This window comes from Tachypleus tridentatus, chromosome 13, assembly GCF_004210375.1.
Source record: "Tachypleus tridentatus isolate NWPU-2018 chromosome 13, ASM421037v1, whole genome shotgun sequence".
NCBI lineage: Eukaryota > Metazoa > Arthropoda > Merostomata > Xiphosura > Limulidae > Tachypleus > Tachypleus tridentatus.
The window spans coordinates 68,987,619-68,996,619 of NC_134837.1; the positions used below are offsets into that span (position 1 = coordinate 68,987,619).

At 30.4% G+C, this 9,001-nt stretch overlaps 1 protein-coding gene across 3 annotated transcripts in view; it reads right to left on the reverse strand.

The window, feature by feature from the left end:
* The window catches only part of LOC143239599 (uncharacterized), a 123,556-nt gene extending 115,440 nt beyond the window's left edge, over window positions 1–8,116 (reverse strand). For all 3 annotated transcript variants that reach the window (XM_076480836.1, XM_076480828.1, XM_076480829.1), the window contains exons 1-2: window positions 8,061–8,116; window positions 6,621–6,671 (exon numbers count right to left, since the gene is read on the reverse strand). The gene's annotated coding sequence lies outside the window, so the exon portion shown is untranslated. The remainder of the gene's footprint in view (window positions 1–6,620; window positions 6,672–8,060) is intronic.
* Between the last annotated feature and the right edge of the window lie 885 nt (window positions 8,117–9,001).

The following is a 9,001-nucleotide window of genomic DNA, read 5'->3' on the forward strand; positions in this document are numbered from 1 at the left end:
CATGGTTATCACCACCAGGTTTTAACCTTAAAAGTTTTCAGGATTATCGATGGGGACAGTGTGTGAAGAATGCCAGGATGATTACCAAACGTCCTATATACTAATTGATCTAAACAAAGCCCTGAAAAAGGCATAAGTGGACTACAGTAACTTATACGATATAAAAGTACTGTATATTTATAAACTTAATGATTGGTTTATTGGTATCATTTTGCCAAGATTAGTTTTTCACTCTGTTTCTCAAATTCTTTCGACCAAAGCATCCCTTCATAAAAACAACTAAAATACGTTGTGTGTTTCTACTAAATAAATGACTCGTGCAGTTCTATGAAAACTGAGTCTGATGTTGAAATACCTTCCAGTTAGAGAATATTTCAATTTACTTCCTGAAGTATGAATTTTTTAAGCATAACCTTCAGTAGTCATGACTTATCGTGCTTTTAACAGGACACACAAAAATTATTGCTAGTAAAAGTTAAATATTTTAACATGGTTGTACTAAATACATTACGTTTGCAAGTCTGTGGTATATGTCTAGTAAGTTTAGTTTGCTTCAACGTAGTGCCACCTAGTAGTAGCAACATAAAACTCGTTTTTATTGTTGTTTTAATGAATATACAAATACGAAAATTATTATGACGTAAAAAACCTCTACATTGTTTACTGAGCTGCTTAAATGTTGATTTAAGTATATTCTGAATTCGTCAATCACTGTTTTTATTCCAGTTTGGGGAGGGTTATATGATACATCTATCGAGTTCATAGTTCTTTCACAACGAAAGTTATGAAGTTAGGTATTCCCTACTCTTCACCACGCTTAATTAAAACAATCAATTATTTTACGAAGAATTATGAAAACACATAGGTTAATAACAAGTAAACAAACGTAATATTTTGGCACATCAACGTACCTTAACTAGTATTACAATGAAAACTGTTAGACCTATAATAATCAGTTTTTCCTTTTCTATGTTTATCTAAATTGCTCATTACAAATTATAGGCAATGTAAACAGATTATTAAATTGTTGTATTTCCTGAATACCTTCTTTATATTTACTGCAACTAAAAAAATATCAAAGTACATTTACCATTTACAGTTAGTTTTTTTTTAAATTTAATACAAGATACGGAATTTCCACAACAGTAGTCTGTTAAAAAGACACAATTCAACAACTCTGACGTCACGTGATACGACCTTTCGTTTGACGATAAATGAGAATCTCAACTGACACTCTTAGCAACGCTGATGTCACTAACGAATTTGAATTAGACATGGTAAACAGTTTCAACTTTTACATTTCTCTAAAATACGACAGAAAACAGGACATTAGCTTTCTATGGCGTTACTTTTATAAAATCAAAATAAGTTTTCACTAAATATTTTAAGCATAACCGAGTACAAATATAACGCCATCTACTGCATTTAAGCATAATACTTTAATAACTAAAGACGCAGTAAAATTACAATTTCACAAAAGCTTATTTTAAGCTAAGAAATTATGATGATGAAAACCGATTTGTACTACCGACATTTCTAAATAATTTGTATCTTTTAAAATATTTAAGTAATATTTTTATACTTTTTTCATTGTAGACCACGTATCACATTAAGTGTTATAAAATTTAAGAATATTACATAATTTCAAAGCTAAAACATTACCATTTTTATTGGGAGCTTTACACAACATACAAAATATACAAAAATGTTGTAAAAATTATTTCTCAAATCGAAAGTTGGTATGTCCACATTCATGTCAATACAATACAGAATAATAGCTGTTGTATCGCCATCTATCGGTGCTTTTAAATTATAATAGAAGGAAGAATATCATATATAATATATTGAGAAGTACAAAAAATAAAATAAAAAAAACGTCCGCAGACGTTATAAGCGCGTTGGTTGCTACCTTATAATATATTAATCCATATTTTGGTGCCAATTGTAACATAAACCTTTACGCTTTACTCAGGTTTATAATATGATCACAGTTGACAATCCTATGTTCAATTATCTACTTTTTGAAGTGGTTCTTAGTATGTGTTCATCAGTGGGTCAACATGAGACCACAACAATTTTATGGATCTTCCAAAGGAAATGAAAATTATTGGAAACATCATCACATTATCAACTCTGACCCATATTGAGATGAATCTGGGTCAGAGTTTAACAATAGTAATTCCACTATATTAGATAATGAAGAAAAGGAATTGACCAGTAGCATAATAATAACTTTTGACAGAGAAAGTGAAGATATGCTCGTGCCAGCAAGCATGTAATATACAGTAAACAGAACACATCTTAAAGTACTCTCATTCACTGACACACTAAGCCTACCTGGATTTAGTAACCTGCAGCAAAATCCAACAAAACCAATAGATATCTTCAATCTGATGGTGACTGACAAAACATGTAATATTTTGGTAAACAGACAAATTTCAATGATCACCAGGTACATCACAAACCCTGAAAAAAACACTGAAGAGATATCAATGTCATGGAAATGAGCCAATTTCTAGCAATAGTCATGAACACAAGAGTTATAAGGTACCTTAAAACTGAGTTATATTCAAGTAGAAACGAGTTTTACAAGTATAAGATTGTTCCAAGGATAATGTCATGAAACCAGTTTCAGTTATTACTATGCTTCATACATTTCATGATGCTCAGATTATTGGAACTGGCTGACTGTGAGAAATTAGAAATTTCCTTGGAATCCCAGAAAACAATTTACTGAAGCTAAGATACCTGGTGATGTGTTAACAGATGATAAAACTCTGGTGCCATGGTGTGGTTGTTTCTTGTTTCAACAGTATAATCCAGGAAAAGCCCACAAATACAGCTTGAAGATATACAAGTCATGTGACCCCAGTGATCACACTTACACCAGTAATATGTATCCTGGGACAGAGAATTCTGGACATGGAGGAAGACCTACATAAGATACTATGCAGAGTATTCAAAGTGTATTAAATCTGGCAACCACAGGTGTCAAAACTGATGCGAATCCACAGACATACAACTGTGCCACTGAGGGGCCATCTTCCATGAGCAAACACAGTTTATAATCGTATGAAATCAGGGATGTGTCAAAATGAAAAACAAAAAAAACAATGCTCAGGATGCTACACTCAATAGCGGAGATGTCAGGACTGTATAGAAGCCATCAAAAGGACCAAGAAAGATTTTACATACTGTGGTAAATGTGAAGCAAATCCAGCATACTGCTTGAAATGTTTCAGTAAAAACCACTAAAAATATTTACTATTTTGGCAGTAAAATAAACTTTCTATAGGTGACTTTTTTTTCCATAAAGATATATTTTTTTCTTTTGGGTGTGAAAACAGTTTACAAAATATTTATTCTTTATTTTTTGTCAATTTCAAAGTATAATATAACTTTAATATAATACAATTTTCTCTTCAAAAAATGCATTATTTTCTAATACACTGGATATGGAATAAAAGGTAATGGTATTTTGCTTTCATTTCCAAATATTTTAGGCTTCACAAAGGGCAGCAAAATTATGTTATTAAATAAATAAGAATCATTCCTGAAGTTCCAAGAAGCAATGTCCTAAAGTCAGAGGCCACAAAGAAACTTTATATTAAATAAACGGTCTATGAACCACTGAGGGGACACAGGGCACATTACCAACAGTGGCTCATATTCACATGGCAGCCAATGTGTTGAACAAAGTAAATTTGTTCTATAATAAAATATTATCTATTAAATCATTCAATAAACACTTCCTTAATTTTAAGTATTATACTGAATTATAAAAATAGCATTTATGATATTTTAAAATTGTGTCATGAAGTATGAAATACATAAGTAGACACTATCATGTTAACCTGTATCATGTAGTATAAATATACTTCCACTATGACATTAACTATCACATTAAACGATACTACATTATGTACACAGAATCCCATTATGACATTAAGTACATTCCATCATTTTAAACCACATGTAGTATATCCATGACCCCATATTGACATTTAAAATGCTAAATATATGTCAATTGAACTTCTATTATAACAAGAAGCACAGTAAATATACCCTCACACTATATTCTATAAACAAAGCCACAATGGCCAATCATATATGTATTATATATACTTTCACGTAAACATAGTTTGTGTATTAAATTGTATCACTACTGTTGTGTGGCTTCCATTTTCATCCTCTTAGCTCTTATGAAATGTGAGGCACTCTTTTTGTAAGATACATGATGTCTCTTACATCAACATTTCCCAAAGTGTGGGGCATGCCTCTCCAGAGAGCATGTAAATGAATGGGGCTCAAGGGATTAAGGTAAAGTCTATACTGCAATAATACAGAATTAGGCATTTTAATACTTTTTATTACTGAAAATACTAAATAATCACTACAACATATACAGTATTTTAATGTGTATTATATCTTATTACTTAACCTCACTCATTTAAAAAGAAAGAAAGAATGTGCAAGAAACTGTTTCTTGAAGGAGAAACAGATAGAAAAGTATGAAAAACAGTCTTACAAGAACATACATTTAACACAGTAATAAGTATCACAATTCTCACATTGTTAAATAATGCAGGAAACAAAAAACAACTGAAAAGTTTTGTGAAAAAATATTGGCTGAAAAGGTAAAAAATTAATTGTATAATTTCTTTAAGTACATTAACATTTGAAGATTGATAAGGGAAAGCTGATATCTCTCAGTTATGAATTACTCAATTTTCTTTAACAAAGATTTGAGAAATATTTTTCATCCTGAGCATTTAGTAGACTGAAAGAAGTTTGAAGAAATGATCATACGAATTCTGAGATGATTAAGATGTTTAAAGAATGATAAAATCTTCTGCAGATAATATTTACCAAATAATTTTGAAAGAGGTTAAGAACTGGATATATAGTTTACTTGCTATATTCTATAAACTGAATAGTAGCCAGGTAGATCCCACGTATTAAAAGATAGCTAGTATTACTCTCCTTCCAGGAGAGTTGATAAAATTATCATTGTAATTATAGGGCTGTTAGTTTTTCATTCACTGTAGGAAATATTTTGATAAAATATTCTTTGTGAAGCCATTTAACAAATTTTAAATTTTTTTTGGATAGCCAGTATGATTTCACCAGGAACAAACCTCAGACCTTTTAACATTCTGGAAAAAGTTACTCCTTATATAAATGAAGGTGCCCCATGAAAAGCTTGTTAAAATAATTCTCTTTTTAGGTGTGGGAGAATAGTTTGGGTCATTGGATAGAAGATTGACTTAGTAGAAGAAGGATAATAGTTGTTATAAATAAAAGTTTAGTCAAATTGGACTAATATCGCAAGTGGGGTACATCAGGGATAACTGATAGAATGATCAATAAGTACTTGAAACTGCTGATAATATTAAGGTTTGGGGTATTTCTAGCTCTAGAAAAGATGAATCAGGTGAATAAATAGAAGACAGGTTTTAATTATAATAAATGCAAGGTAATGCATATGGAAATATCATTTTGATGGGAATATCTCTAACAGTGTTATATAAATAAAAGTTCTTGGTGTAATGGTTAAACATTTTCTTAAGCCATCCAAGCATTGTGTTGTTGTCAATGTTGGAGCAAATATAACTTTAAGTTCTATCTACAGAAATACTGAATACAAGCCTAAAGAAGTTATAGTTTCATTGTATACGTTACTAGTTAGGCCATATTTGGAATATCATGTTCAGTCGTGGGCTTCTTACCTTAGGAATGACACTGATTTATTGGAAAAAGTTCATGTAAATGCTATTAGAATAACTAGGATGAAAAGATTGTCATATGAAGACAGTGAAGATATCTGAAATTGTTTTCTCTTGGAAAGAGAGAGGTGATCTGATTGAGCTGTTTAAGATTGTTAAGGTAACTGATTGTGTTGATGGATAATCTTTACAATATTTAACAGTGAAAACACTAGGACTAGGGTTAATATAAATTACTGTTAATATAAAAACAGTTACGTACATTAATGCTAAAGAATTCATACAGGCTTTTATATTTACATGGAGTGTAAAGGTTGTCTTTTCTCAACTTTTATCAAAATGTGTAAATCCCTCTAGTATGCACTACAAATTTGTAAAGTAGGCCTAAGGAATATAAGCACACATTTTGGTAGGGTAGGAGTTGTTTTCAGCTATAATAATTTATTATTTCTAACAGAGTGGTTGAGCTTCAGCTGTGATGGATGAGGTAAATTTAAAGAAGTTTGAGAGTTTTGATGAGCATTTGAATAATAATGTCTGACTTTGACAATTAAATTTAGTAAATGAGATAAGTGGACCAACACCAACCAATTCTTTTGCTGCCCTTAAACTCCAAGCAATCACATACTTCAGTATACTGTGGGGATAACCAATTCTTGTTGTGGCTCCAGTCTGACTTGTAGTTTGTTTTGTTTTTCATATATCTCTATATTACTCAGTCTTGTATCTTAAGTATTCTAAGTAATGATTTGAAATACAAAAAGAGGGAAAGATCAACTACACAAATGACCCAGCTACTGTTTTTATTCATTTCTAAAAAATTTTCCATGGAAAATGTGTCTTGTAATAAAAAAATTCCATTTTATAAAACACAAAGAGTAAATTATTACTCACAATTTTTCTCAGTTAGTCAATCAACACCATCAGTCTTCATTCTTTGATCTCCTGCATAATACAAGTTTTATTGAAATGTAATCACTCTCAAAATTTTAAATTATTACATAAATGCACAGCAATCGTTCACATTCTTGAAATGTTAATTCAACACAAGTAACTACAAAATAATACCTTCATTTATCAGAAAGATACTTGTCATCTATGAAAAAAACAACAACAAATATAAAAATTTTAAAATAATTTACGAAATTTCAAATTATTCAATGTTATTTTTTCCCGAAATGAAAATCAGTTTCCAATACAGTCATAAAAGGTGGCTAACTGGTAACTTATAGTAAAGTTTTTATTTAGTAGTTAGACATACTGAAAATATATTTATCTTAATTATTTACCACTTTAAACATTTTTATGTTGGGATATAAATTGTATTTTGTAAACTATTCTTACTTTTATTAGTCTAAGTAGTTTACATTGTTGACACAGCACGTTTACGATTTATTATGGCGATATAATTAATACAGAACACCAGTTATAACTAGTTAATACTGTATTAGATTTTAAAATTTGTATTAGAACGCTAAAATTATAATAACGTTAAACAGGAAACAACTGACAGTTTTTGACATTTGTCACCACACCAATACCGTGTAGATTACTTGTACCACTCACTATCTACAACAAATCCCGTGTATTAGTTTTATAGTCTTCTAAACGCACCTGCAAATCATCTAATATTCGAGTGTACTTTATTAAGACAAACCTGCAGGATTTAATTGCAACCAAACGAAATAAAGTAGAGAAGAATTTTTCTTTCGCACTTTTATGGATGTATTGTACAAAATACACTAGGTTTTGTCATTCACTGTTTCATACCCTAACACAAGTGCAAAATTACTACTTAACACAATCGCTATCACAAATGGTACTCGAGCGCACACAAAAATTCTTCAAGTGTATAACTTTTATTGTCGTAACGTGCACATGGAAGAAAAAGTCTACAAATCAGTACACATACTTTTTTCAGTTTACAATTTTTAAAATAAATTGTCATCGAAAGAAGTTACTCATAAAGTTACGAATACCATGATACATTATTACTATGCATACATCTTATACACTGACAATTAAATCTTGTTTTAGTTTATCTTTTGGTACTTATATTAACTTCATTAATTATTATTTCATTCTATCAAATTAAATTAGAGGAAATTCAATTTTTGTAAAATTAATTCTGAATTTTTTTAACACCGAGTGAAAGATATTTTGACGATGGACTGAACATGTTTTATATTTCTATAACATTTAATATGAAAACTGGAAACAATAAATATTATCCCTTGAATGGTCTAGATTTCTAAACATTTTGTAACAATTTCATTTGCTCAAAACAGGTGAAAAAAAAAGAGTAGTTGTAAATTATCATATAAATTTACATACCATCCCTTGATATCCCACAATGGCGTTTGATTTTAGTGACCTCTCATGTCAACAATAGTAACTAATAAATATTTTATTTATACAGTTAGACAAATAAGAAATTCAAAAATCATTTAAAAGTAAAGAAACCTCACGGATGTAAATATATCATTCTCATACCGCTCAGCGGCTTCGGTTAAATACATGTCTTTACGTAAAGTTAATCAGGTACTAAAATTACTTAATAGAAATTCCATAGCATAATTTCACGACACACATTATGCTGAAATAAATACTTTTAAAATCTTGACTACGTTAAAAGATCGTATATAAAGCATATTTGTTCTTAAGGTAAGAAGAGTAAACACTTAACAAAACTGAATACGTTAAACTAATTTCAAAAATAATACAAAATATATATATGAAAATTGTTCTTAGCTTGCTGTTCTCATAACGAATAATTTGTTTTCTGATGAAAGTTGAATGTGTTTGTGTTTTTTTTATAGCAAAGCTCATCGGGCTGTCTCCTGAGCCCACCGAGTGGAATCGTACCCCTGATTTTAGCGTTGTAAATCCGTAGACTTAGCGCTGTACTAGCCGGGGGCAATAAAAGTTGAGAATGTTATTTTCTTCTCCCACAGCTTTGCCTCCTCCCGTCTTTCCTGTGAGTTAGCAGCAAGTCTAAAGCGAAAAACAGAGTTTCAATATCAGTGGTGAATATAGCGCAGACAGTTCACTGTGTAGCCTTGTACCTAATTATAACCAAACAATAAACATATTTATAGTCTCAGTACGCTGAATGGGATATTATAAAGCAAATATGTCACGTAAGAGAGAGAACAAAGAAGCCGAAACAATTAGAACTATCAAAAAGAAGGGGTTTAAATTCAATGTTGAACGCTTTTCAACGCATTTTTTTCTTTTTTGTCTGTTTGTTTCTATAATAAAAGTAGTATCGATAT